This window comes from Panthera onca, chromosome D1 (assembly GCF_046562875.1).
Source record: "Panthera onca isolate mPanOnc1 chromosome D1, mPanOnc1 haplotype 2, whole genome shotgun sequence".
Lineage (NCBI taxonomy): Eukaryota > Metazoa > Chordata > Mammalia > Carnivora > Felidae > Panthera > Panthera onca.
The window spans coordinates 47,504,511-47,532,343 of NC_138348.1; positions in this window are offsets into that span (position 1 = coordinate 47,504,511).

A 27,833-nucleotide genomic window follows, 5' to 3' on the forward strand; every position below is an offset into this window, starting at 1 on the left:
GAGGCCAGTACAGTGGACCAAATAAGAGATGAGGCCTGGAGTGAAGGCATGGAGGGGGCGGAATGAAGGAGAGCAAAGGAGAGAAAGGATGTCCCTCTAGATGTTGAAAGCGAGCCGTCTGTCTCAAAGGAGTCAGAATAAATAAATGATTCTTGTGATGCAGCCAAAGAGCTTGGTAAGGTCTTCTTGGGGCCCAGCTGCCTGCAAAATGCTCTAAGCCCTGCCTGACAATCAGAGGAAGCAAGCCCTCTGCCACCCCAAAGTGAATGACTCTCCTAGAGAAATGTACTGGTGTCTGCCTTGTGCTGACCTATGACAGCATCAGGACCCAAGTCAGTGAGACTGTCCCTCTCGGCTGGAGCTCACGATGAGGCAGTGATCAGAACACAGCTCTCAGTCCTTCCGTTTGAGGTGACCCGGTTTCCATAGCTACAAGCCTTACGGGAAAATGGAGTCCAGGGTGTGATAAATTACACACACTCTCTCTCTTTTTTAAAATTTGTCTTAATGTTTATTTATTTTTGAGAGAGAGAGAGAGAGAGAGAGAGAGAGAGAAAGTCAGAGTGTGAGCAGGTAAGGGGCAGAGAAGGAGGAAGACACAGAATCTGAAGCCGGCTCCAGTCTCTGAGCTGTCAGCACAGAGCCCGACATGGGGTTCAAACTCATGATCCATGAGATCATGACCTGAGCCAAAGTTGGACGCTTAACTGATTGAGCCACCCAGGTGCCCCAAATCATACTCTCTCTTGTTCTCAGTTTCACACCCTTAGAATTCAACATCACTGTTTTATTAACAGGCAATTTATTTGTTAGTTCCATTTTTTTCCTATTGATACAAAAGGTTCTTGTTACTCAGATATGAAGGACCATTCCAAAGTGAGAACCACAGAGAAAGGAAACTTGAATTCCTATCCTGAGGAGCAAAATTAGTCAAGAGCTCCTCAAAATAGTGATAAAAAGAAGGGGATACAATTTATACCATACCTACTGAGCATATGACAATGGTTTTATTATTATTACCATTATTATTATTATCATTATCTGCCTTCTCAGGAGTTCTGTGAGGTGAGTTAAAAGATCAGGAAACTGAGGCACAAAGCATTCAGGCCACTTGCCCAACGTCCCCCAGATTCTGGTTTGGAGAACCGGGGTTTAGATCCACATCTGCCTCATTTAGAAGACCCTGTTTACCTCATCACATTATGCCACCTCAGGGTGGCAGTGCTGGGGGAATGAGCATGGACAGAGAGTTGGAGCTGAGGAGCACCCAGCCTTGGAGTCAGGAGGTTTGAGCTGCTGGACCGCCTCACTAGTTCTGCGACTCGGACAAATCACACGGCTTTGTGAACGTCAGCTGTGCCTCTACGGTGACGAGGTGTATTGGGTCATCCAGGCCCACAGTTCTGCTTCCAAGCTAAGCAAGAGAACGTACTCATGGCTCTACAGATGGCATTGCTCTTCTATTTGGTGTTGGAACATCTCTCCACGTGTGTCATAAACACAAAACAGAGCCTGGATTATGAACTTGAAGTTGAGTCTTCATAGTTTCCTCAGATTCAGTTGCTTTTTAAGGATCTACTCTGTGTGCCAGGTATATCCCAGCAACCCAGGGAGGCGTGAGGGAAATAACGTGCCGGCTGGCGCAGTCCTAAATTCAGTCGTTCTGCATCTTCCCCCTGGCTGAACTCGGTGACTTTTCCCCAACACTAGTTTCAGGAACACTAACATCAGATGTGAAGAGATGTTATAAGATCAAGAGCATTCTGTGCTCAACAAGTCTGGAAGACACCCTATTAAACGAGAATGAGTAAGCTTCTTTATCGTGGGACTCCAAGACTTTGGTAAGCTGATGCCTTTAGGAATCTCCAGGAAGGGAAAGAATAATCAGGGTCTCCCACACTTACTGGACTACAGAACCTTGTCCAAGGAAAACCTAGCCACACAAAAGCTCCAATGACTATACTTTGAGGAGCACCAGATCATGGGCTTAAAAATCTTTAGTCAACAGAGCTAAATTGTAATTATTAATGTGCTGCAATATGAAAGATGGGGCCACTGCCTGACACAGAGTCGGTGTTCATTACATGTTAACAGGAGCCGGTCTGTGTTCGTTACGAGCACCGTCTCTGGCTTGCATGTGGCCCTAAGGGTCACACTGCTCCCCTCAGCTGGGAGGGAGCAGGTGGGGTCAGATAACCTCTACCATTTGGGAAGTGCATCTTCTGCAAAGGCATTCACAGCTTTTAGCCCAATGCTCCTTTTCTTCCCTTTTCTTGTGACATTTTGGGAAGATGAATCATTTGGCAAGGATGAATCGTCACCCCGCTCCTGAGCGCGTGCACTTGTCAGCAGGAGGTTTATTCAGTGAGTCCTCTGAGAATCTGTCCTTGTCCAGAGTGACTGGTTGATGTGTCTTATCCTGAATCTGCAGGCGGCCGCAGTGTGGGAATCAGGCCAACAGCCCCTTGCGGTGTTTTCATGAGCTGATATTTTTAAAAGTTGAAGGGCGCTGCTTTTCTTTCTCAATTGTAGAACCAGGACAGGAATAACCCAACGATGAGGATCACGTGAGGATGAACATGAACATGGTGAGTTTATTTTGTCATTTTCTCATGCAAAAATAAAAATAATCTTGAAATGCCAACGAAGTAGCACGCACAATTCTTACAGAAGAATCTGCTTATCTTTTTAAAATAATTTCCTTGAAAAAGAACATCTCTCTCTCTCTTTTTATTCTTTTCTATATCCACCCTTTCAATAACCGTTAAATTTTTCTTGGTATAAGAAGGGTACATTCTTCGGATAAAATTTGTGAAAAATACAAAAAGCCATAAAGTAAAAATTAAAATAGTAATCCCGTCACCCAGGGAAAACCATCGGGGCTTCTGCGCTTCTGTTATATGTACTCCGTGCGCATGGCTTTCATTTTTATGTATTTCTTTCACTAGAAAGAAATAAATGTATTTATATGTGTACATACATATTCATAAATACATGTATCACATAAACATAGGATATATATATATATATCATACGAGGAAGGCGTAGATATACACAAAGAACTGTTTTTACCAAATTGGGAATGCACCACGTATAATTTTTAGGCTTCTTTTTTCACTTAGTACTATATCATAAACCGTTTCCAAGGGCCGAAGCTTCCCAGTCCAGATCACCTGAGGTGTTGGCTCATACGTGAACCGATGAATTTACAAGCTGCTGTCAAACATGACTAGTGATGGCTGAAGCATTAACATCAGTGGTTCTTCTTGAAAGCAATTAAATTTGGCATTGCTATCACTACCTAATGTGTTTATATCAGCTCCTGTAATTGTTTTCTAAAGCCATAAATTTCTCAAGTTAATTATAAACAAATTGCTCTGCTTAATTAATGGGCATCACTAACGGGTATTATCCAAAATGCATGTGAATGAACCTTGTGACAGCCTCACAGGGGCTAGATTAACAATGTCAGGTGGTAGCCCTGGGAGAGAAGTCAATCACCCAGAACCCGGGTCTTGAGTGTGCTCCAAAAAACCCCAGGTCTAGAATCTGCCGGAGCAAGAGTGTTCCAAGGCCATACTGCCCATGCTGGTCTTCAGGATGCGTGTCACCTCGGACCTGCCCAGCTAGGCATCAAGAAGTATGGGGGAAGGGATACAGGAGTGCTGATGCAGAGGGGCACTTGTACCCCAATGTTTGTAGCAGCACTTTCAACAATAGCCAAATTATGGAAAGAGCCTAAATGTCCTTCAACTGATGAATGGATAAAGAAGTTGTGGTTTATATATACAAGGGAATACTACTTGGCAATGAGAAAGAATGAAATATGGCCTTGTGTAGCAATGTGGATGGATCTGGAGAGTGTTGTGCTAAGTGAAATAAGTCATACAGAGGAAGACAGATACCATATGTTTTCACTCTTATGTAGATCCTGAGAAACTTAACAGAAGACGGGGGGAGCGGGAGGGGGAAAAAAAAGTTACAGAGAGGGAGGAGGCAAACCGTAAGAGACTCTTAAATACTGAGAACAAACTGAGGGTTGATGGGGGGGGGAGGGGAAAGGGGGTGATGGGCATTGAGGAGGGCACCTGTTGGGATGAGCACTGGGTGTTGTAGGGAAACCAATTTGACAATAAATTATATATATATATATATATATATATATATATATATTTATTTATTTTTATTATTTTTTTTTAAAGTATGGGGGAGCTAAGGTCGGGGTGACTGGGCACCCTCTCAGTTTATTAATGAAAGTCTCTCCCTTCAGCAATGATTTCTGGTCTATGTCACCCCATGTGGTCTTTCTCACACCCACCCTGTACTGTAGCTGGATGAGGCTGGACACTGGGGCCAGGCCCCCAGGATTCACATCCCCAGCTCTGCCAGCTACTAGACGGGGGAACAAGGTTGTGAGGGCTAAATCAGTTAATGTGGGTAAAGTGAACAGAAGCATTCTCAATAGCATTAACTGTTATAATTACAAATCGTCAACATCCTGCTGTATAGATGAGGTAGCTAAGATTCTGTGACCCAGGCCCAATCCCAGGTTGAGGCAAGTGAGGCAGGCAACCAGGGTGCAGAACTGACGGTGGCTGCCTTGCTCCAGTCCCTGGCAGTGTGACCTGCCCACACCTGCTCGGCATGAATCCAGATCCAGATGACTCCAGGGTCCCTCCTCTTTCTCCAAAACATGCTTTTCTCTTAGCTCTCCTTCCAGGCTTTGACAACCTCGTTCTGAAAAAGGACCCCCAGGTGACTGAGGGGCTTCTCCAGGCCAATGCTGGCATGATGACTGGGTTCCCTGTGCAGAAATTATGCCCACCTTCTCGTCTCTTTCCAACTGACACAATAGAGGACAGCAGTGTCAGCAATGCTGGGGACCCACCATTCTCCCCAAGGCTGTAACAAGATTCTTGATCTTTGGTAGACAAAGATGGAAGAACAAGCTTTGTCCTGAAATAAGAGCCAAGGCGTCCACCATGTCTTTGAGTCCTTATCCATGTGACACTGTACAGTTGCTTAATTGCTCAGCAGTGCAGCCCCTTGTGACCACTGGGAGCTTGCAGGCTGTCTTGGGAGATGAGCCAGGACCCGTAGCATCACTGAAGGTGAATGAATGGGGCTACTGGTGGGGTTCAGTGGAATCAGTGCCCTTCTGGAGCCTCATCTTGGGTGATAATGCCAAGAACCTCGCATCAAGAAGCAGCTTCTCTCCTTCAACTGCTAGTATTTTCACATTGTTCCATCAGGCAGGAAGGAAATTGCCCCTTATTATGTGCTTATCATGTGTGTGTTCTTCATGGATATTATCCCCCACTCAACAACTGAGTAAACTGAGGCTCACAGAGGTTACACTAGTCATGTAGCAAGTGAAGAGCAAAGCAAGGATCTGGAACAGGATTTGGTGAACTCTGTGTACCCCATGCATGTCTCTGGATGACAGTACTTTGGGTTGTAAGCTTGAGTCTCATTCCAGCTGAAGTGTCTTCAGACTTCAGGCCTTAGACCCTTTGCCCCATTTTCCTCGGAGGGAGGGCAGGTGTCAGGAGCTAAGTATAGGTACTAATGGTCATGGTTATGTTCTGAACAACCCTGTTGGAATTCAGTGGTCATCTTAGGAGGTTTGAAGTCAATAAGCCAGGAAATCTTCATAGTAGAAAATGGGAAACAGGTTCTTGAATGGGAAGACTCAAGCAACAAAACCATCATGGCCAAACCTTAAGAAGTAACCTCCCTCTTGCAACCTCCGACAAAGGACCAGGCTACTCTGATTCCTGATTCCTTCCAAGTGAATGATCTCAGAGCCTACTGGTCTCTTCCTGAGAATGCAGAAATGAATTTTAATGTGGGGGAAATTCAATATGGTAACATGTGACATTTATGTAAACATATATGCACACACACATACATACACCCATATATGGAGAATAGACATTTGATTTGTCCATTGGTCCATTCATTCATATTTATTTAATTTTCCATACTTGAATTTATTTATTCACTTGTAGTTTCATTTAATCATTCACTCATTCATTTATTAATTTATCCATTCATCAAACCACTTAATTATTCAACAAATGTTTCCTGAATGCCTATCATGTGCTAAGTATCATACTATATGTTAGGAATATAAAATTCAGTTAGAGAAAATCCTTGCTCTTAAGGAATTTATAGCCTAATGGGATTAGATAGCCATTTACACACATAATTGTATTACAATGTTTTAGGTTCCATAGTAGAGATATATACAATGTATTTGGGGAGTCCAGAATTAATTATTCCTACTTGGAAGTGAGGAAGAATCTTGACAGGAGAAGGAATACTTGAGTAAGAGTTCATCAGGCAAAGAAGGTGGGGGGGGTAAGGACAGGAGAGAGGAGAGCAGTCAGTACAACCATGTAGAAATGAGCCTATGGTTTCTACTTCACGCTTACTCAGGACTCAAATGAGTCCTGTGCGATGGGAAGAATTTATGTGGGCAGAAAAGAAGACCAAACATTCTTCACTTTATCTGCCCACTTCTACCTGCTACCAGAAAATGGAGGTGACGGTTTTCAATTTTAGAGAAAATGATCTGAGGTGAGGATATGGACCCCGAGTTCTGGAGTGTGGCCTGCAGGGGCCACCCACCCAGCCCTCCTGTTAGAGCCCAGTCCTCGTGGCTCTATCACCCTCAAGTGTCCTGGTCATCCATACCCACCACAGGCATAAACAACTGGAATATGGAGAGCGATTCACTCCAAACACTGAAAGGGGTATATGTTTGTAGGAAGCAATACAGTTTACCACTTTCGTGTCAAAAGTTCCCAGCTTTCCTCTAAAGGACCCATAAGACTTATTCTCAGTTTATGGAGTATCTTTCCTGCAAATAGCTTATAAATTTTTAATCAAAATTGTATTTTAGGAACTGAAAAATACTTGATTTCTACCAGACTGTCACATTTGAAAGGAATTTTATGAAACCCAAATGGGATTTTTTAATGCCTCTATTTCTTCTTCTTCAAGTGGATTTCCAACCAAGGCTTTCAGATTTTCTCTCCTTTTTTTTTTTTTTTTTTTTAAGGACCTTTTATATACGATGTCAAATCCAGAAATGTGACATTCAGTAAGTGACATTTTATTTTAATTCACTTTGACAAAATAATGAACTCTATTTGTAGGAGCAATATAGCCTCATCTGACAAGGAGATGCCTCTGGAGTTTTGCTATAAATGAAAAAAACTATTCCTTTTTTTTTTTTTTTTTTTCCTGATAAAATGGCAAGTGAGATTTTGGAGAAACTTTTTGGAAGTTATGGGAAACGTCTATGAATCAGTAGGAAACCCCCACCATAACCACACATTCTGCCATCTGCCAGTCATGTTTGGATTTCTGATTTGGGCTAGCACATACCATTGTCCTCCAGATTCAGATTTTCTATCCCTGTCAGCCATGTCCAATAGCCGGGAGAAAGCAAAGCCTCTTAGCTTCAGGACAGCCGTGGCTTCCTGCCAAAGGGAGGTGAAAGGTACACTGGTCTCTTTCCTCTCCCAGGGACCCACATGGATGCTGGCTCAGCTGAGGATCCCCAGGAGGCTGGAATTGGCAACCTCAAGTCAGGACCCCTGGTTACAGATCCAGATCGAAACTCAAATCAGGTTTTCCAGAGAGGGAGAAAAGTAGGTGTCTTCAAAGCCTCTTTGTTTTGAACTGTTTAAATTTAATACATCTCCTTGGTCATTTTTCAAAACAAAAACCAAGTGGGGCAGGAGAGACTAACCCATGCTGAATGTAGGAAACTTGAATTATCAAGGAAGGCCACCAGGGTGTCCTGGAAAAATGGGGTTGGGAACTTTGGCCATAACTGTCCAGTCCTTGAATTCCCTGCAAAAGAGAGGCAGGAAGGCTGCCTCAGTCCCTGGGGGAGGGAACATGCAGCTCCCTTCATGCTAGAAGCTAAAGGCAGGTGACACGTTAGCTGATCTGCCCTTGGGACTCTGGCTGTCACAAGAAGAGAGGCATTCTATTTCTATATTTGAAAAATATATTTAAAACAATTGAATAAAATCACCCCACACCATTTAAAGTTATTAAAATAGGAAGCGAAACTCCTTTCCTCTATCCTAACACCAACTCCCGCTTTGCATGATAACCATTGTCCATCCTTCCTGACATTTTTCTGCCTGCAGACAAAAGATACGTATATCCAGATGGATAGATGTCTTTTAATTTATTGACAAAATAGGACATGTCATGGATGTTGGTCCACATGGCTTTTTTTTCCCCCTTCACAATATAACTTTCCACACCAGTATATATAAAATTAGAGTGTTTTTTTCATTACTGCTATTATTGTCATTGGCCTTCTGATCCTATCCTTGGGGAGCATGTCTTAAGTTCTTGGAGAAAGGGTTGCAAAGCAGAAGAGAATCTTGACTCTCAGTGGCTTTAGATAAGACTGTGGAGTCAAGGACCGTGGGGATTATTGCCCAGACCTCTGGTTACCACTCCAGGGTCTTCTGGCTCCAGCCAAACAAGATTAATGCAGTGTGGGAATTTTATTATATGATATATTCTCTTGTTTTAAAATCCAGTTAAAGACAGCATAGCATAAAAAGAACACTGAATCCTGGTGGACTTTCTGACTTTCTGAAGGTCCTTTCATCTGGCTGGGGATGAGGGAATAATAATGTTGGCTCACTGGCTCCTCACACAGAGCTGCCTTTCTGTTGTCCTTAAATATAACCTATTCCAATTGTATCATCAGCAATAGTCAAATGAATATAAATTAGATTTCAAAACACTAAAGTATAATTTTCTCTTTTCATGTTTGAAGAATGTTATTGATTTTTATTACAAAATGTTTTAATCATGGGGCACTTGGGTGGCTCAGCTGGTTAAGCATCCAACTCCTAGTATCAGCGCAGGTCATGATTTCACAGTTTGTGAGATCAAGTCCCACATTGGGCTCTGTGCTGACAGTGCTCAGCCTGCTTAGGATTCTCTCCCTCCCTCTCTCTCTGCCCCTCCCCTACTCACGCTTGCTCTTTCTTTCTCTTTCTCTCTCTCTCTCTCAAAATAACCAAATAGACTTTAAAAAATAGTTTAATCATACATAATAATCTATGGAAAACAATAATGTGAATACTTCTGAACCTGGTACTCAATTTAAGAAATACAAAATTACCAATACTGCTAAAGCTTTCTTTCCCCAATTGCATTTTCCTGCCTCCCACATACTTCCTGTATCCAGGGATAATCATTATGCTGAATTCTGTGTTTATCTTCCCCTTGTTTTTCTTTAGAGTCATCATTCCCCCTTCAGACATTAAAATCACTGGGAGATTTTTTTAAACTACTGTGTGGTTTGATTTCGTTTTAGAGTTTTACTCTTTTGGAAACCATATAGAGCAACAAGGAGAATGAAAGGGGTGGGGAATACAAGTGCATTTTAAATAGAAACTAAAAAATAGAGAAGTTATATGTAGATAATCACTGAAGCAGGTGTGACCAGCCGAATCCTGTGGGAATCCTAAGAGTCAGAGAAGGGAGAAGTCAGGAAGAACAAGGCCCTAGTTAGCAGGGCTCAGATCCTTGACAAGAAATGCATTCCCAGAAGGGAATATGAAATGTCCTAGAGGGACTTCTGTGAGCAGGAGAGACAGAGAGAAGGTGCCAAAGTGTCCCGTGTGGGTCAAGGAATGGCATACCTCAGAAAGCACAAACATATACATTTGGAGGCAGGGGCTGTGTCCTTTTGTGGGAATGGCCAATAAATAAATGAACAGGAGGGGTGCCTGGGTGGCTCAGTCGGTTAAGCAGCCAACTTCAACTCAGGTCACGATCTCGCGGTTCGCGGGTTCAAGCCCTGCAGCGGGCTCTGTGCTGACAGCTCAGAGCCTGCTTCAAAGTCTGTATCTCCCTCTCTCTCTGCCCCTCCTCCGCTTACGCTCTGTCTCTCTCTCTCAAAAAATAAACATTTAAAAAAGATTTTTTTTAAGAAACAAACAAGAAAACAAGGTTAAGTTGGAAGCCCTTCTGAGGCAGGTTACGCACAGAGAGACACAGCATGTGTGGCTGCATGGAGGTGTCATATTTGGAGGAAATGGTCTGCTGCTTTATGAACAGAAGAGGAAGCTCTTGAGCTACAAAGTTTAGAGATTCCCCATATTCTCTTTTCTCACCTCATCTCACAGCCCTCTCCAACATAAGCACAAAGCAATTTCCTATAGATAGTTGGTCCAGAAAGTCATCCAACATAAATACTGACTGGGAACAGGACCCATTCAAACACTCACAAAAGAGAAATACTCTCAAAGACAAAAAAAAAAAAAATTTCCACAGATGAAGAAAACTCCCCACATAAACATTATAACCAAATATTCCATCATAAAATTCAAAAACTTGATGCATGCAGTGATGAAAAAAATGATGAAAATATCAGAAATACAAGAAGTCAGGAAAGAAGTGAGATGAGAATTGGCAGAATTCAGGAATTAAATAGGAGACCCCCCAAAAATTATTTTCAGAAAATAAGAATAAATTAGATGGAGGACAATGAAGATAATACACTACAGCTAATATAGAAGATGCCTGCAGATGACAAAGAAGATAGGCCCCCCAAATCCAACACATGCATAATTGGTGTCTCCAAAGAAGAAAAACAAAATTATGAGACAGAATAATTACTTAAAATATAATTCAAGAACACTTTCCTGGTGTAAAAGAAGACGTGAATGTATATATTGAAAGGACAAATCGTGTACGAGGGAAAACTGACTCCAGATGGTCATAATTGAGACATAGCCTAATGAAATTATCAGAGTTTGAAGGTAACAGATTCTTTCAACAGCCAAGCACAATGATCAAATCACTTATAAAGGAAAGAAATCAGGTTAACATTACACTTCCCCACAGTACTATTCAACTCCAATACATGAAGCAATTCTTATAAGATATTCCAGGAAAAGAAATTAGAGGCAAGAATTTTATTGTCTAGAAAAACTGTCTTTAAGCCTAAAGGTTAACAGTTTAAACATGCAAAAATTCGGGGAATATTATTCTCATGAGAAAAATAGGAGAAAGTGATGGTGAATTTTATGTGTCAACCTGTCTGGGCCATGAGGTGCCCAGATATGTGGTCAAACATTATTGTAGATGTGTCTGAGGGTGTTTTGGATGGGATTAACTTTTCTTTTGTTTTGTTTATTTGAAAGAGGGGGGGTGGGAAGAGAGCGAGCACACGAGTGGGGGAGAGGGGCAGAGTGAGAGAGAGAGTGAGAGAGAGAATCTTAAGCAGGCTCCACACTGGCATGAAACCCAACACAGGCCTCGATCCCATGATCCTGGGATCATGACCTGAGCCAAAATGGAGAGTCAGACACTCAACCAACTGAGCCATGCAGGCGCCTCAGGATTAACATTGGAATCAGACTGAGTAAAGCAGCTTGTCCTCCTTAATATGGGTGGGCCTCATCCAATCAGTTGAAGACTTGAAAACAACAAAATGTCTGACCCTCCCCTAATTTAAAAAAAAAACAAAACTCCTGCCCTATGACATGAGCTGGGACATCAGTCTTTTCTTGCCTTGGACTTGAACTCAAACATCAGCCCTTTTTGGGTCTTAAGCCTGCTGGCTTCTGAACTGGAACTACACCACTGGCTCTCCTGAGTCTCTGGCTTGCCAACTGCAGAATTGGGGATTTCTCCGCTGCCATAATTACATGAGCCAATTCCTCATAAGAAGGGAGGGAGGAAGGGAGAGAACAAGGAAGACAGACCCCATTGGTTCTGTTCTCTGGAGAATCCTGAGTACTAGAGAATGAACCCTAATCAAACAAGAGATAATTGGGCGTGGGGGGGGGGGGGGATTAGCAAAAAGAATGTCAGCAAGCATCAAATATATTTAACTGCAGACCCAAATGAAAACAAGGGTGAAGGTAAAAGTGACATAAAAGAATATAAATGGTAAAATACACTCTGACATTTAAGCAATGAGAGAAGAAAGACAGGAAATCGTGGAACGGAAAACAAGTGAATTGATTTCTTGATTCCTAATAGTTGGAGGTCGATAGTTACCATTAACTGAACAGGGCAGTTCCTGAGTCTGGCAGTTGGGGATTAGACTTTGGAAGCTTTAGGATGAACAAAACTATACAATGAAGATGGGACTTTGATCTTAATTCTCAGCTCTGCTGGTCTGACTTGAAGCAATTATATTTACCCGGTCCAGGGAGGTGCTGATACCCACCTGAAATGATTATTCTTACCGGAAAGTTGCCAAAAGGCTGGCTTGGCTGACCCTGACACTGGGGCTGTTTGTGTAAGGGATTCATGCCTTCTCTTGTTATAGGCAAAGCCAAGAACTTGACTGGTTTCCTACAGCGCTAATTTCTATGTCGAAGGTGATACGATGAATGTGAGACACCAACTTTCCCTTTTAGCTCCCTCCCTAGAGGGTTTGATCCACCAGCTGGATCATCCCCAGTCTTTTTCCTATTTCTTCTAGCTGCTTCCTGCTTGCTGAGGTTTTTTGTTTCTCTCTTTAGTTATAAACATTTAAAAATTGTTTTATCTAAAGATATTTCTCAAGAGGTGCCTGGCTGGCTCAGTTAGTAGAGAACTGATCTCGGGGTTATGAGTTTAAGCCCCCCTCTGGGTATGGAGCCTATTAAAATAAAAATTTAAAAAAAAAAGTTAAAAAAAGATATTTGTCTAATCTTAGAGTAGACTTATTATGATAAGCACTGAGTAATGTATAGAATTATTGAATCATATTGTACACCTGAAACTGTTATGACACTGTATGTTAATTACACTTAAATAAAAAAAATAAAGCTATTTCTCCTATCTTATTCTTGGGATTTTATGTATTTTTACCTTTACAGTTTTAATTTTTAATTTAATTTTTTAAAACTTTCCAATGTTTATTTTTGAAAGAGAGAGAGAGAGAGAAAGAGTGGGAGCAGAAGAGGGACAGAGAGAGAGGGAGACCTAGAATCCTAAGCAGGTTCCAGGCTCTGAGCTGTCAGCACAAGGCCCAATGCTGGGCTCAAACCCACAAACTGTGAGATCATGACCTAAGCTGAAGTTGGATGCTTAACCAAGTGAGTCAGGTCCCCCTTAATTTTTAATTTTAGTTCTTAATCCTTAAATGCCATCTACTTGTACTCCTTTTTATGCTTTCTACCTTATGTTTTTACTCTTTTATCTTAATCTTTCCTCTCATTTACTTTTATATCTTTAACCTTTTCTTTTGTTGGTTTATTGCCTTTTACATTTTCTTTTAAATCTCATCCATTCTATTCTATTGTTATTTTTAAGTTCCTAGCCTTTCATCTTTATTGTGATTTACAATCCCTTAAAAATGTGTATTGCTGTTTTATTGTTGTTTTAATCTCCTTCTGACCCTCTATATTCGCTCTCATGATTGAAATAATCATATTCATTTTTCCCTTTTCTTATACATCTGTTATAATTTTCATTTCTTTTTACAGTGGCCAGCCAAAACGCAGTGCTATTGCTGTGGTAGCTAGAGAAAAGCTCAGCCTTAAGGAGAGGTTGGGGCCCTTGTTCTTTGCGTTTGTCCCAAAAGTTACACCCTATTCCTCCAGAGGCTGTCTGTTCTACTCAAGGGTCTCTACTCCACTCCATCCCCACCCCCCCCCAACCCCCCACCCCCGGTCCTGGCAATCCAAGACCCAGCAGTTAGCTCTCCTGGGAATTCTAATCCTCTGTGTACAGGGGACACATCTGACCGTGGGAACTCTGTTGCGATCTGCCATCTCGTGCCCCCTAAAACTGTAGGAGACACTCCCTGTTGTTAAATCGTTGGTCTCCAAGTCAATTAGACCCTGCTAGGACCAGTTCTGATACAGCTGGATACTAAACTTTTGTTCCATTGACTGAGGGAGAGGTTTGCCCTCTGACTTCCTACCAAGTAGAATACCGATTACACTTGACCCTTGAACAACACGCGTTTACACCGTGCGGATCCACTTACATTGTGGCTTTTTTTTTTTTTTTTTGATAAATACAGAACTGTAAATGTACTTTCTCTTCCTTATGATTTTCTTATTTGATTGTAAGAATACAGTGTATGATACATACAGCATACAGAATATGTGTTAATCAACCATTTATGTTACTGGTAAGGTTTCCGGTCAACAGTAGGCTATTAGTAGTTAAGTTTTGGGGGAGTCAAAAGTTACACACCCCTACACCCCACAGTGTGCAAGGGTCAACTGTACATTGATAAGGTAGACTTAGGAACTTTGGTTTTTCAAAAGACATCATTAAGAGAGTAAAGAGGTAATACACAGGTGGGAAAAGATATTTGCAAAACATACATCTAACCAGGGAGCTGTATCCAGAATATATACCGAACTCCTATAAATCAGTTAGAAAGACAACCCAACAGAAAAATGGACAAAAGGCTTGAATAGACACTTCACAAAGAGAATAGCCAAATGACAAAAAAACCCAAGAACCCCAAACCAACCATATGAAATGGTACTAAACTTCATTAATCATACAGGAAATGCCAATTAAAGCCATAGTGTACCACAACACACCCACCAGAATGGCTAAAAAGAAAAAGGTGGAAAGTTCCAAATTAAGGCTGGGGAGAATGTGGAGCAAGGTGAACTTTCCGGCACTGCTGATGCAAGTGCACATTGGTACAGTGATTTGGGGAAACTGTTCGTCAGTGTCTAATAAAAACTTGAACATATGCCTATCTTACTACCCAGCTGTTTCACTTCTAGTTATATCCCCAGGAGGAAGGCATTCATTTATGGAGTCACCAAACAATATGTACTAGATGACCACAGCAACACCGTGTATAACAGTAAAAAACTGGATATTACCCAAATGTCCATCAAAAGTAGGCTGAATCAGGGGCGCCTGGGTGTCAGTTAAGTGTCCGACTTTGGCTCAGGTCATAATCTCACTGTTGGTGGGTGTGAGCCCCACGTCGGGCTCTGTACTGACAGCTCAGATCCTGGAGCCTGCTTCAGATTCTGTTTCCCTCTCTCTGCCCCTCCCCCGCTCACATACACTCTTTCTCTCTCTCTCTCTGTCTCTCAAAAATAAAAATAAACTTTAAAAAAAGTAGGCTGAATTAATAAATCAACACATATTCATGTATAATGTAATACTACACAGAAATGAGAATAATGGATGGTCTACATCCATGTAAAAATGTGTATGAAATTCAGAAAACACAATATTGAGTGGAAAAAGCCAGATCCAAATAAGTATCTATTTACTATTCCATTTGTATAGAGTACAGAAACAGACAAAACTAATATACTTTTAGGCACAAAGACAATGGCTGCCCTTGGGTGGGCACACTAACTGGAAATGACCACAAAGTAGTCATGTTGTTTCTTGATTTTGGTGCTTGTTATATGTGTGTTTAGTTTGTGAAAATTCATGGACCTCAACATTTATAGTAAGTTCCTCAGGAAAGTGCTTTATGCTTCACTATAATGCTCATAAAAACTTACCTCGTATTCTACAGCATTATGACCAAGACTAAGGAAAGTAACTTCCTAGCACAGATCCTGGCACATAATAGCTACTCAAAAAATGAGTTATTTTTATTACTGCTACATAATATAAATTAGTTCCTGATGAACATCTGCTACAGCTAATACTACCAGCTTGATTTTTACCTTGCTTGATGTTAGCTTGACAAATGAGACCCCGTCCGGTTCTGACTCTGCTGCGGTGCCTTTGAAATTTGTCAAAATTTGTGCAGCAATGTTGAGCATCATCAGATGTGTGAACCAAACCCCAGGGAACAGTAATGTCTGTTAACATGGAATTATTGCTCTCCCCTTGCAACATTTTTCTAAAGCATTCTGGCAAGTAAGGCCAAGAGCCATGAAAGGGCGATGACTCAGGTTTTCCAGAATCACGTCTAGAATGAATTTCAGGTACAGGTGTGTTGTCTAGGAGAGATTCAGAAATGGCTACCCTCAGGACGTTTGCAGGGGTCAGTGTGTTTGAGGAGCATTCGAGATGCTAAGATGTCTGTTGTTTCCTGTCTCCTCAGCATACACATACTGGTCCCCTTTGGCCTCTGTGTGAAATGTTTGTATTATCTGCCTCTGTTACAGGGATCCTAAGGCGAATTCTCAGGCAGCTCCTGACATAATTCATGTTGAGCATTCCTACTCATGTGTTTGTTTACACTCCTCCTTATTCCACAAAGGCTCAGAGTGGCTTACATGAACACTGCTGTTGGAGCTGTCTGTAAGGGTATCTGCCTGCCCCATGACCTCCCCCTCTCGGTTATAGTGGGGGGTCTGGAAGCCATGTTTGCACTTCATTACCCCACCCACGAGGTCCCAGGTGAACAGACCTGGTGGAAATGACTGACTCAAGCAGGGCCAACTGCAATTTTTCTCCCGTGACTTTGAAACCGGTACTTTAAGACAGCGGCCACTTTCCACCGACTGGCTGAATGAGACCATGTCACCTAACCTTTTTCACAGAGAAGAAAGGAAAGCTGGTCTACAGAGGCAGACAGAATGAAACAGATGCGTAGAAATGGGGCGTTTGGAGGGGTGCCTGGCTGGCTCAGTCAGTTGACCGTCTGACTTCGGCTCAGGTCACGATCTCTCAGTTTGTGAGTTGGAGCCCCGCATGAGGCTCTGTGCTGATAGCTCTGAGTCTGGAGCATGCTTAGGATTCTCTCTCTCTCTTCTCCTCCCCTGCTTGTGCTCTGTCCCTCTCTCTCTCTCTCTCTCTCTCTCAAGAATAAACATTAGGGAAAAAAAAAAAAAAAAGAAAGGGGGTGTTTGGAGAAGAGAAAGGAGAGAGACCAGGAGACAGAGTGCCTTGGTTTCTGATATTTCTCTCAATCCCAGTCTTTGTGCCTCCTGTGGCCCAATTGCACCTCCTCCCCTGTGTCCATGAGATAACCCTGCAATATTACAACCCCATTCTATTCTTTTTAGGTTAAGCTAGCTCAGGTTAAGTTATCCACCAGCAGACTCCAACTAAAATAAAATACGTTGCAAGAAGATAATGTCACATTTAAAATGTATTGACAAGTGGAAAACAAGACCCGAAGGCTGGTATGAATGATGTCAGGAGAGAGGAGAGGACACCCGTGGGGGCCATGGGACCCTGGGCATTTGCTGCCAGCAGCCAGCAGAGGTGAGTCCTCAAGGAGCAGCTGTTCTCAACCCAGGCTGCCCAGTAGGGACACTGGGAGCTTCTGAAATGTACTCGGGGCCCCATCCTGGGGACCATGATTTAATTGGTCCAGGCTGGCATCTTTAGGATGTGAACGTTCCCTTGTGTTTCTAAAGTGTGCAGCTACGGTGGAGAGATGCTGAGTTGCATTATTCACGACATGTAGAAAGAAAAATAAATAATAAACCAAACAAAAGCAGCTTCTCGAAAGAAGTACAGAAATGGTTCTGAGGTCACAGGGAGCAGTTTCTCCCACAGATTTTCATTTTGCAGGATATGCATGATGTGGTGAACAGCATGCTCAACAATATCCTCATATTAAACAAGGAAATGGCCCTGGATGTGATAATCCCAAAACACCATCCAGGAAAAACATCCACAGGGAGGGGCGAGGCGTCTCTGCTGCCGGCCTTCAACTTGGAATGGGTTTTAGAGTATGTAGAACAGATGTACATGCTAAGACTCCTGAAATTTAAAGCAATTTCTTCCTCCCCCCCACCTGAGGAGAGGGCCCATAGTTTTCATCAGATTACCCTTGGTGGCTCTGAGCCCCCCCAAAGTTCCGGAACCAAGGAGGAGAATTCCTGGGCTACCTTTTCAACAAATCTCTACCCATACAAGAGTCTCTCAACTGCTCGGTTGGGCTTCTAGAGAGACTGCTTGTCAAACACCTGGCATGTGATAGAGCTTGCCATCTTGCTAAGTTGAGCATGGGGCAAATCTGTCTCAATAGTCAGCTAGTGGGATCAGGATCAGTGCACCCTTCCGGAAGCTGAGGAGCCTGGCCAGGACACATGCATGAACAGGAGGCATCAGGGAAGGCGGAAGGAGTCCTTGGTGAACCAAGATCCTCCTCACAAGGCACAAGATACACTCCAGTGCACAGGCAAAAGAGCAGCTAAGGCCCCAAAGTTCTTCACCTGGGCACAAACAGCAATAATTTCTGCTTGGAAAAGATTTAAAGCAGGTGGACCAAATACCCATCTTGTTCATAAAACATCTCTGCAAACACCCATGGAACATTTAACCTTGAGAAATATAGTTTCCTGGTGCCCTCTCTAAGCTAAATTGTTTGCAAAATATATGACTCTGTGACTGAATTAGTTAACTTGTTCCTTAGGGTTATTGGCCATAAGTCAATTTAATGTTGGAGGCTGTCTACCAAAAATGATGACTTTGTTTTTAGACGCATTTGATCTGTGTTCCTTCTTTGCAACATTAATTCCATAGTAGGTAAGTTGTCTATTGAGGTCAGTCTTGGCTCATGACACAAAACTATGGTATCTATGAATAGGTGAATTTCCCCTCTCAATTTTTCATAACAAGGGGGTAATACCCTGATATCAAAATCACTGAAGAGGAGTAGCAATGTTGATTAAACAGAAGACTGGCCAGAATAAATGCCTGCTTAAATTCTTTGGGAAATGCTATCTGATGTATCAAAAGAGTATTCTTATTAGGCAGTCCCTAAATCAGGGGTTGGCAGACCACAGCCCACAGGCCAAAACTCGTCTGCAACCTGTTTTTGTGTGGCCTACAAGCTAAGAAGTTTCTTTTACATGTTTGACTAGTTGGGGAAAAAAATCAGAAAAATAATATTTTGTACCAAAAATGATATGAAATTGAAATTTCAGTGTCCATAAATAAGATCTCACTGGACCACGACCATGCTTATGTTTATGTGGTGTCCATGATTGCTTCCATACTACAATGACAGAGTTGAACAGTGGCTGCACACGTTATATGACCCACACAACCTAAAATATTTTCAATCTGGGCTTCTAAGGAAAAAGCTTATAGACTCTTGTTGTAGGTCTATAAGCAGCACCAGTATTGAGACCAAGTAACTCTTGCCCATATATCAAAGACCAAAGAAATGTCAAATACCACCAATGATCTTCTATTATTCTTAACAGATTTTTCCTCACAAGAAACAGTACAATAATCAGTAGTAGAATAACTATACCTAAAACATACCTGTGCCACGTATAGAACACTAGCCTGAGAAATTCAAGTTTAACTTTTGATGAGAAAACAAAAGGGCGGGGCACCTGGGTGGCTCAGTTGGGTAAGCATCTGACTCTTGATTTCAATTCAGGTTTTGATGGATCTCAGCTCAGGTCTTAATCTCAGAATCGTGAGTTCAAGCCCCGTGTTGGGGTCCACAATGGGCAGGATGCCTACTTAAAAAAAAAAAAAGAAAAGAAAAGAAAAAGGCAACCAGCATAAATTTAGAAGAAATATCTAATAATTGTGGAAATAAGGGAATGCTCTCAAAAATGGATGGTACCAGGTTTTGAGTCATTTAATTACTTCAACAAATACTTATTGATAAATTAACAATGTGCCTAAAAAATCATGCCTAGAGTATTTATAACAGACTCAAAGTCCAAAATCAGACCACTGAGGCCATCCTTGAGCATATGTGGGCACAGGAAATCTGCTCAGATGTTTTATTTAGCTTGAAGACTTTATTTTAATCAACTGTATAAAGTGAGAGATCACTAGCAGGCTTCAGTCAGAAGGTTCCCTTGTCGCGATCGACAAGGTTTGAATCATTGACTTGCTTTATGAAGTTGTGACAATCAAGCTCCCTGTCCCTCAATCACCACACGCAAACCTCCTGCAATTATTTTCTAGACTGTTCCCACTGCTATTGTTAAGGCATGGATCAATTACACCTGCAGAAGCTTAGTGCAGAACTGATTTACCAGGGAGGTTGCTTTTTGCCTTGAGGTTGCTATTTAACCACAAACTAGTGAGTAAGCACCTTATCTCCTAGGATACAACATGGATAGAAATGTGTTCAAGTACAGTCGACTCTTAAACAACATGAGGATTAGGGGCACTGACACCCACATACTCGAAAATCTGCATATAACTTTTGGAGTCCCCAAAAACTTAACTACTAATAGCCTACTGTTGACTAGAAGCCTTACCCACAATGTAGACAGTCAATTAACACATAAGTTGTATGTTTTATATATAATACACCGTGGTCTCACAATAAAGTAAGCTAGAGATGTAAAGAAAATCACAAGGAAGAGAAAATACATTTACTGCATTGTAAAAAATCCGCATCTAAGTAGATCCACACAGTTCAAACCCGTGTTGTTCAAGGGTCTGCCATATAGGAAAGTGAAGTGACTTTATTAAGGACACACAGATGGTAGGGTCCGAAGCAGGATAGAGACAAAGAATTCTCTGCCCCTGAGTCCGGCGTTTATTCCTCTCTCCCACATGGCCCTGATGCCCCGGTGGGCCTGCTGGGTGATGGCCCTGAAGAAGCCAGAGCCCATGGGATTTCAGGGAGCACAGCGCCCAAGCCATGATGTGGATCTAGGGTTACAGCCCAGGCCTCATGGGCAGTGCCATCATACAGCCTGCTCCCCAGAAAGGCCCTGCGCTGGGGTTTAATGCTTTCTGATCACCATCTTGAAATTCTTGATAATGCTAATTCTCAATAATGATAATCTTAGTTATTATCACAGAGTCAGTTTTCATGTGAACTCTGATGGGGCAATGGAGCACTCACCATGGATTAGGGCCTCAGATTTCCTCGTCCTGCCTCCTGCCACCTCCTCAAAATGCTCAATCAGGGGGCCCCCACAACTGCTGCTGCCCTCAACCCCAGGCAGGGCACAGGGGGAGTCAGGGCCCAGCTCACACCCTATATAGCATCTTGGGGTGGGGCTGGGCAGCCAGAGGCCAAGTCTCCAGCACACTGAGCTGCTCTCCTACCCCCAACCCAGTTACCGAGATGTCCCAGCAACATTTTGAACTCTGGGGAACCCATCTGCTGTGCTTTGGGGTGGTAAGCTCATGGGAGGGAGAGTGATTTCTCCAGACCCCCACTCCCAGCAGCTGTAGGAAGCCTCAGTCCAGAGGCTCCCCAGAGCAGCCAGGCAGGGGAAGCTGGCAGCCCTCAAGCCAGAAAGAGTGTGCATGGGCCCCGTATTGTGGGGAGGGGCCCCAAGACACCCAGGAAGGTTCACACTCCCCTGCAAGTGTCCCCATGCCTGGAGTTCCCCCTCAGCCAGCTCCATGGATAAGGGGTCCTCTCTTCCTTCAACCTTCCTAAGCCTGGCTTGGACTTGCCTCCTCTGGCCGGGTTGGGCACCCTCTGGGGAGGAGCTGCAAAGTATGAATTGTATCATTTCAGTGACTCCACCCAAGACTTATATGCTCTCATATTTGCATTTAACTTTGCATTGCACAACATAAAGATGAATAGTAAAATTCATGCTAGTAAGTGAAAACTTTAATTTTTCTTAGAATAACATTAAATAGCAAATGCAAAACACCATGACAAGTGAGAGAGAGGCAGCCTGAGAAAGGAAAAAGCTTTATCTATAGCAGCACTTTTTCCCCTGCTTTTTAACCTTGAGGCCCTGCATTTTCATTTTGCATGGAGCTCACAAATTATGTAGCCAGTTCTGGTTACAACTTGCTCTTTGCATAAGCCAACACATGTGCAAGCCTAGCAGCTGACCCTGAAAGCAATAGCTAGAACCCAGTCCCACAATAATGTTACTTTCTGTGAGTGCCCCGTGGTGACTCACACCTCAAGACTGTATATTTCTCACTTGTCTGAATGCAAAGTAAAAGTGGCTATTTTTATAGAACAAAAACCGAGGCAAGATACGGAATTCAGCCCATCTCTATGCACTGCTGCACCTGAGACATTCGGCACACATAATAAATCTGTCTTTGGAAACTTGCTCCTTTGCAGTTTTGACACAGATAAATGACAAGTATTAAATCTTAAGGGAAAAGAACCAGCTGCTGTAGTTGTTGAATTACTGAGACGTAAGCCTCTAGGCCTGCTGATTTGAAGTACCAGCCAGAGGCCTCCTGGAAAAGGGTACAGGTGAGCTGAGAGAGTGTGAGAGGTAACCTCAGAACATCTTTGTCTTCACCAGCCCAAAGAAACTCAAGGTCATGTCTAATATTGTTGGATCCGAACTTTGGAAGCCACTGGACTTTGACCAGTGAGAGGACCTTGCTGTGGACAGATGCCACACTAAGTCAGTGGTTCAAAGCTTGGCCTTCATGTGGGATTTGTCTTTAACTGGAGAGGAAGGTACGTGGTAAAAGAGCAGGACTAGCAACAGACATATTTATTTCTTTCCTGTTCAGCACAATACTGTGGGTAGGATCCAGGGGTGAGAAGGGGGTAATTCTAGAATGTCAGAGCCACAAATAGCGAGTAGATAATACATCCCTCCACCGGGGTGTTCCTCTGCTCCAGGATGGAATTCCTTGAGGGGAGAGGCCTTGTATTCTTTGTCAATGCAACTCCCCCACTCTTGAGACGGGGAGGCCACGGCCCAGAGACTTTTGCTGGAATTCCCAAGACCACTCGGCTACCCAATAACAAAGCTGAAATGAGAACCAAGACCTTCTTCCTGAGACGTGAGCTATTTTTTCCATAACATTTGGAGAGAAAATTGCTGTCCTTTTCTTTGAAGGTTATATACGCTTTATACGGATGGGAAAGAGTGCCAACAATGTGCTCCTTCCCAAGATGTTAGCAGAATTGAGCCCAGCCAACATGGCGAACGCTGCCAGTTGCTCGGACAAGGAAGCCCCAGCCCTCAGCTCAAGGGGACTTGCTGTTAGTCCCGAGATCCCAAGGTGAGAGCCCTGTGCAGGGAGATGACCCCTACCAATAGGAGGAGGAGCCAGGCTCTCTTCTCAGAGCTCTCCCTGGATTACTCATGTAATCCCTCCAGCTAAGCAGTCAGGGGGCACTATAAGCAATTCCACTGGTCTGAAACAGGACAATGTGCCAGCGAGAGGGGTTCGATCAGACCTGAGAGTCTGAGACTTCACCCTCAGCCCTTAGATCTGCTGCCTGTCCAACCCTGGGAAAGGCAGAGGACAGTCCTTAGGAAGAGGTGACTTCTGACCCCCTCCCGTGGCAGCAGAAGCCCAGCGCCAGCTGTGGAAAGGCCATGCCTGGGAGCACGTGCCTCCTAAGACTCCCAGCTCTGTCCCTAGATGTCTCCCTTCCTTGGAGCCACTGCCTGAACTCATCAGACTTGGAGCTGGAAGCCTACCTCCTGGAACACTGCCCTTCCCGTCATCGTCCCTCCAATGGAGAAATGGCAGCTTGAGGTACCCACAGAGTCTGAGTGCCCCCGGCCTCACACCTCCCACTGACTGGCTGTGAACATAGTTCACTGACATCTCCAGGCCTCAATCTCTTTATCAGCACTGCTTCACAGGCTGGCTGTGAGGATCCAATAAATTGTCACCTGTGAGCACACATTGTACATTGTTTAGTGATGGCCAACACTCACCCATTCCGCTGTATCTACCACCAGGACAAACTACTTGAGAGTGTTTGAGAGCATGCAGTTTGGAGTCAGACAGATATGGGCAAGTAACTGAACGTTTCTCGGTTTCCACATCTGTAAAATGGGCATAGTACTTGTGCCTACTACAGGGATGTTAGAAGTCATGCCAGATAATGCATGAAAATCAATAGTTAAAATTTTGTTAGGACTTTAAATAAGTTAATTTATACTACAACCACCTGTCTTAGGGCCTTGCACCTGTGTGTTAGCTATTATTATTAATACTTTACAACTAAATACAGGTATAAACAGTGAAAAAAGACAATGCCTTTAAAGTGCTTTGTTCTGTTTCTAGCACATGGTTTGTTTTCAGTAAATAGAAACTAAGTAATGTTAGTTTATTGTTGCTGTTATTATCAGTAATAGGATTGATAGACCCTCTTATTGGATCTAAATTTTCTATCTTTGTTTGACTCAAACCCAGCCTGACTCCTGGAATAACATTCAGGTGTCCTCCCGTTGGGTCAGAACAGAAGTGCCACGTCCCTAAAGGTAAGATCGGTAGCTTGAGAAACAGAAGAAAAGAAAAACTGACACCCAGGTTCCCATCGCCCATGTGTGATGTCACTAAGGTGTCTCTTGGGATCTTGCTACTTAAAGTGTGGCCTGGGGACTGTCAGCATCAGGCATCCCAGGGAGCTAGTGAGAACTGCAGACTCTCAAGCGCCCCTCTGCAGCTCCCCTGAATCAGAATCTGCCTGTTAATTGGTCCCCCATGATTCCCATTCACAGCAGAGTTGAGCAGCAAGCACTGCCTTGGGGCTCAGCAGAATGCTGCTCTTTCCTGCCTGGCCTGGTCCAGGTAACAGGACGGAGCTTTATCTTTGACTCCCCGCCACCCCAAAGCTGGCAGAGCTGCTTTCATGGGTATGCAAGGTGTGCAGTCTCCAGGACCCCGTGCTCAGAAAGGTCCCATGCTTCATTTTTGCTCTGCATTGCTGTCTTGAAATTCGTCATAGTCTGAACAAGAGCCCCAATGTTTTCATTGTGCACTGAGTCCTACAAATGAGGTACTCCCGATGCCCAGGACCCTGGGGTCCTCTGGGGCTAGAGTCTAAAATTTGCCTGGCTTTGGCCACCTTCCTTCCCCAAGCCAGATCCCACCCCCCTGTGCCAGTGCCCTGAGCCCTGTTTCTGCCCCTACGTGGACACATCCTGACATGGCTGCAGCCCAGGCTACGTGGGGAATTAGGTGCACTTCAGCAGCACCTGCCACCCTGCCTGACCAGAGGGATTTATCCTCCTGGAGGTAAGGATTGCCAGAACCATGCCTGAATCTCACACATGAGTTATCTCTTATTTAGCATTTAGATGTCCTAGGTGCTCCGCACTATTTTTGACTTGCCTTGTCTCATTAAATCTTCCAATAGCCAGTAGGGTACGTATTATTTTTTTCTGTTTGACAGAGAAGGAAACTCAAAAACATTAAAATAACGTGCCAAAAATCGAATAACAGATCAGAAGCAAAACCAGGATATAAACCTAAGTTTGTCTGAATCCACAGCCTCCGGACTATTCTGCATCACTGCACCTGGTGATCCTGGGCCGTTCCCTCCCAGCAGCCCCACCTGCCCAGGGACCCAGACCCCCACTCACTATGGCCCATCCCCGCCCCATTTCTCTAGAGGCTCCCCCTCCCTCCCAGTGTTAACAGAGGAGACATTTTACAGCAAACATTCACAGAGCTGCTGTGGAAAATTAGCCACAAACTTTGTGTCTTAAGAAAAGAGAAATTTATTCTCTCACAGGTTTGGAGTTCACAAGTTTAAAAACCAGTATCATGGCACTGAATTAAGATGTTGGCAGAGCGTAGTCTCTCTCAGAGGCCCAAGGAGAATCCTCTTCCATGTTCTGGCGGCTGCAGCTTCCTTGGCCTGTGGCCACATCACTCCAGTCCCCGGGGCCAGCATCATCAAGTCTCTGCTCCGATTTTAAATCGTCTTCTCTGTGCTTCCCTCTCATAAGGATCCGTGTGACTGCAATCGGGGCCCACCCCGTAACGCAGGACGACCGCCCCATCTGAAGATCCTTAACTTAATCCCCTCTGCAACGGCCCCCTTTTTGCCATAGAAGGTAACATTCACAGGTTCCGGAGATTGAGACGTGAATATCTTTGGGGGGATCGTTTTTTTAGCTAACCAAAGTTGGCAAATATGCTAATAGTTGGAGGAGTTCTCAGAAAAAGAAAGGCCTCCTGGCCCTGCCCTCGGGAGGCTCCGCCCCTGGCCCTGCCCTCGGGAGCCCCCGCTCCTGCGCGCCCTCCAAACAATGCAGCTTCCAGGAGAACCAGCTCCAGAGTACTTAGGCCACACTCAGAGGAAGGGGAGGTTTGGGAAGAAAGCAGCAAGGAACCCTAGTGAAGCCCCTAGAGCCAAAGAGCCCAAGGATGGGTCTTCTAAGGAGAAGAATTGAAAGGTAAACTGCTCTGGAATCTTACATTCCCTTCTCACAGGCCTTTTCCAGCTTTGCAGATAAAATATGTGTGAAAATCATAGTATCCGTTAAGAATTCTGCTCTGGGGCCATCATGTGTTCAAGCATTAGCTAATAAACCTCCTTCCTATTCCTTTTTGTTGCTCTTACTCTTTATCCCCTCATGACTCAGTTGGTAACTTTCTGTCTCTGCTTGCTTATGCCTACATTCTTATTCATCCTTCCATGTCAGGTAAATCACTCGCAGCCACGGAAACTCCGAGGGGCAACGTCCAGTCTCATTCGGAGGATGGAAAGTAAAATAATGGCTTCCTGAAAGAAAATGGAAAGACAAGACTTGAAAACAGATGTCCTTAGATAAGGTGAGATGTCTCAGGACAAGAACTCAGCTTGGACCGGAGTCTGTACAGGTTGGGGCTCACCTGGTCAGCCACACCCGTGTACTGCATCTGTCAGCAGGGACGTTAAAACTCGGCCTTTTATGGACCACAAGAAAAAGAGCTGAGAATAAGTGAGGCAAACAGTGGATGAATGGAGTTGTTTGTATATGTTCACACATCCAAAACTGGTGCCAGCAATAACCCTGTGCAGGTGCCAGGTAAGGATTTCACTACCAGCCCCTCCCTGTGAGACGCTGGTGCTGCCGTAAACCAGGAGGCTGGGGCAAGATCTCCTCCAACACCATCTGAGTCTGTTGCTCCATCTGTCCCGTGTTCGTTCTGGGCTGGGACAGCCTCATCTTCCCTATCCCAGCACCAGGGTAGACATACCTACCGCTCACATGTCTTTCTTCAAAGAGCAGACATTGCCAGCCGTGCTTCTATTATTGTAGCTAATCTGACCCTATTTGCTTCTGCACTAATCTATGCAGCAGCTTCAACTTGCCCCTAATTAGAATGTGTGTCTGTGTCAGTCAGGGTTGGACCTGTGAAGCAAAACAAGTAGATCTCTAGAAAAAGAGATTGGGATATCAAGGAATGGCTTGCAGGGAGCTGACCCACGTATCGTGGGAATGGATTAAAAATGGCCCCTGTACAGATGTCTGTGCATCCGATACTGAAGCTTGAAGGCCGTAGGGAAGTCAGGAAGCAAAGATCACCAGCAGGCTAGAGCCCCACAGGCACAAGCAGGGACCCCACAAGGACAGCCTGGAAGCTGTGTCCATTCTTGCTGCCCCTGACCTTGGTGGAGTGGAAGCCATGTCGAGGCTGGGCTCCTCATCACTTAGCTAAACTCACGCATCTGGCCCAGCTGCTGCTTCATGCAAGGAGCTGAGTCAGCACATTAGCTACAGAGCCAGGCTCTGCCTCCCTTTTACCCTCCAAAATCTCAAGGGAATCTCCCTTGTGACACACCCCAACAGGAAACAAACAAGCAAGGGAATTCTTTTACGTGAACAAAGCCGAAATGCCACGTTACAAAGCCATCGGTTTGGTAAGTCAGACTCCCCTGGAGACAGACTCTGAGAGGGAGGTGGAAATCCAGAGGCTGAGGTTTTTCAGGCATATTCTTTGAGTAAGAAAAGCGGGATGGGGCCAAGGGAGAAGCTGAACTGAGAGGCAGTCACAACAGGGACCCATTCCCCATGGAGCTCTGCGGCCAGGCTGGCCTTCAGGGTTGTCTGGAATCAGGCAAGGCTGCCTCCAGAAGAATACAGGGCCTGCGTGCAGCAGTGAGGAGGTGGAGGGCAGTTTCAGGGGGGTCTAGACTGTGAGCCGTCAGCAACCTTCACTCCTGGCACCTGGGGGAACGAGTGCCTGGGTCCCAAAGGGGCCTCTGGACAGGCCCCACCATGGCCAGTAAACCTGCTTCACTAAATGCCTTGCCTGCGAGGAGAGCATCTCTGCCG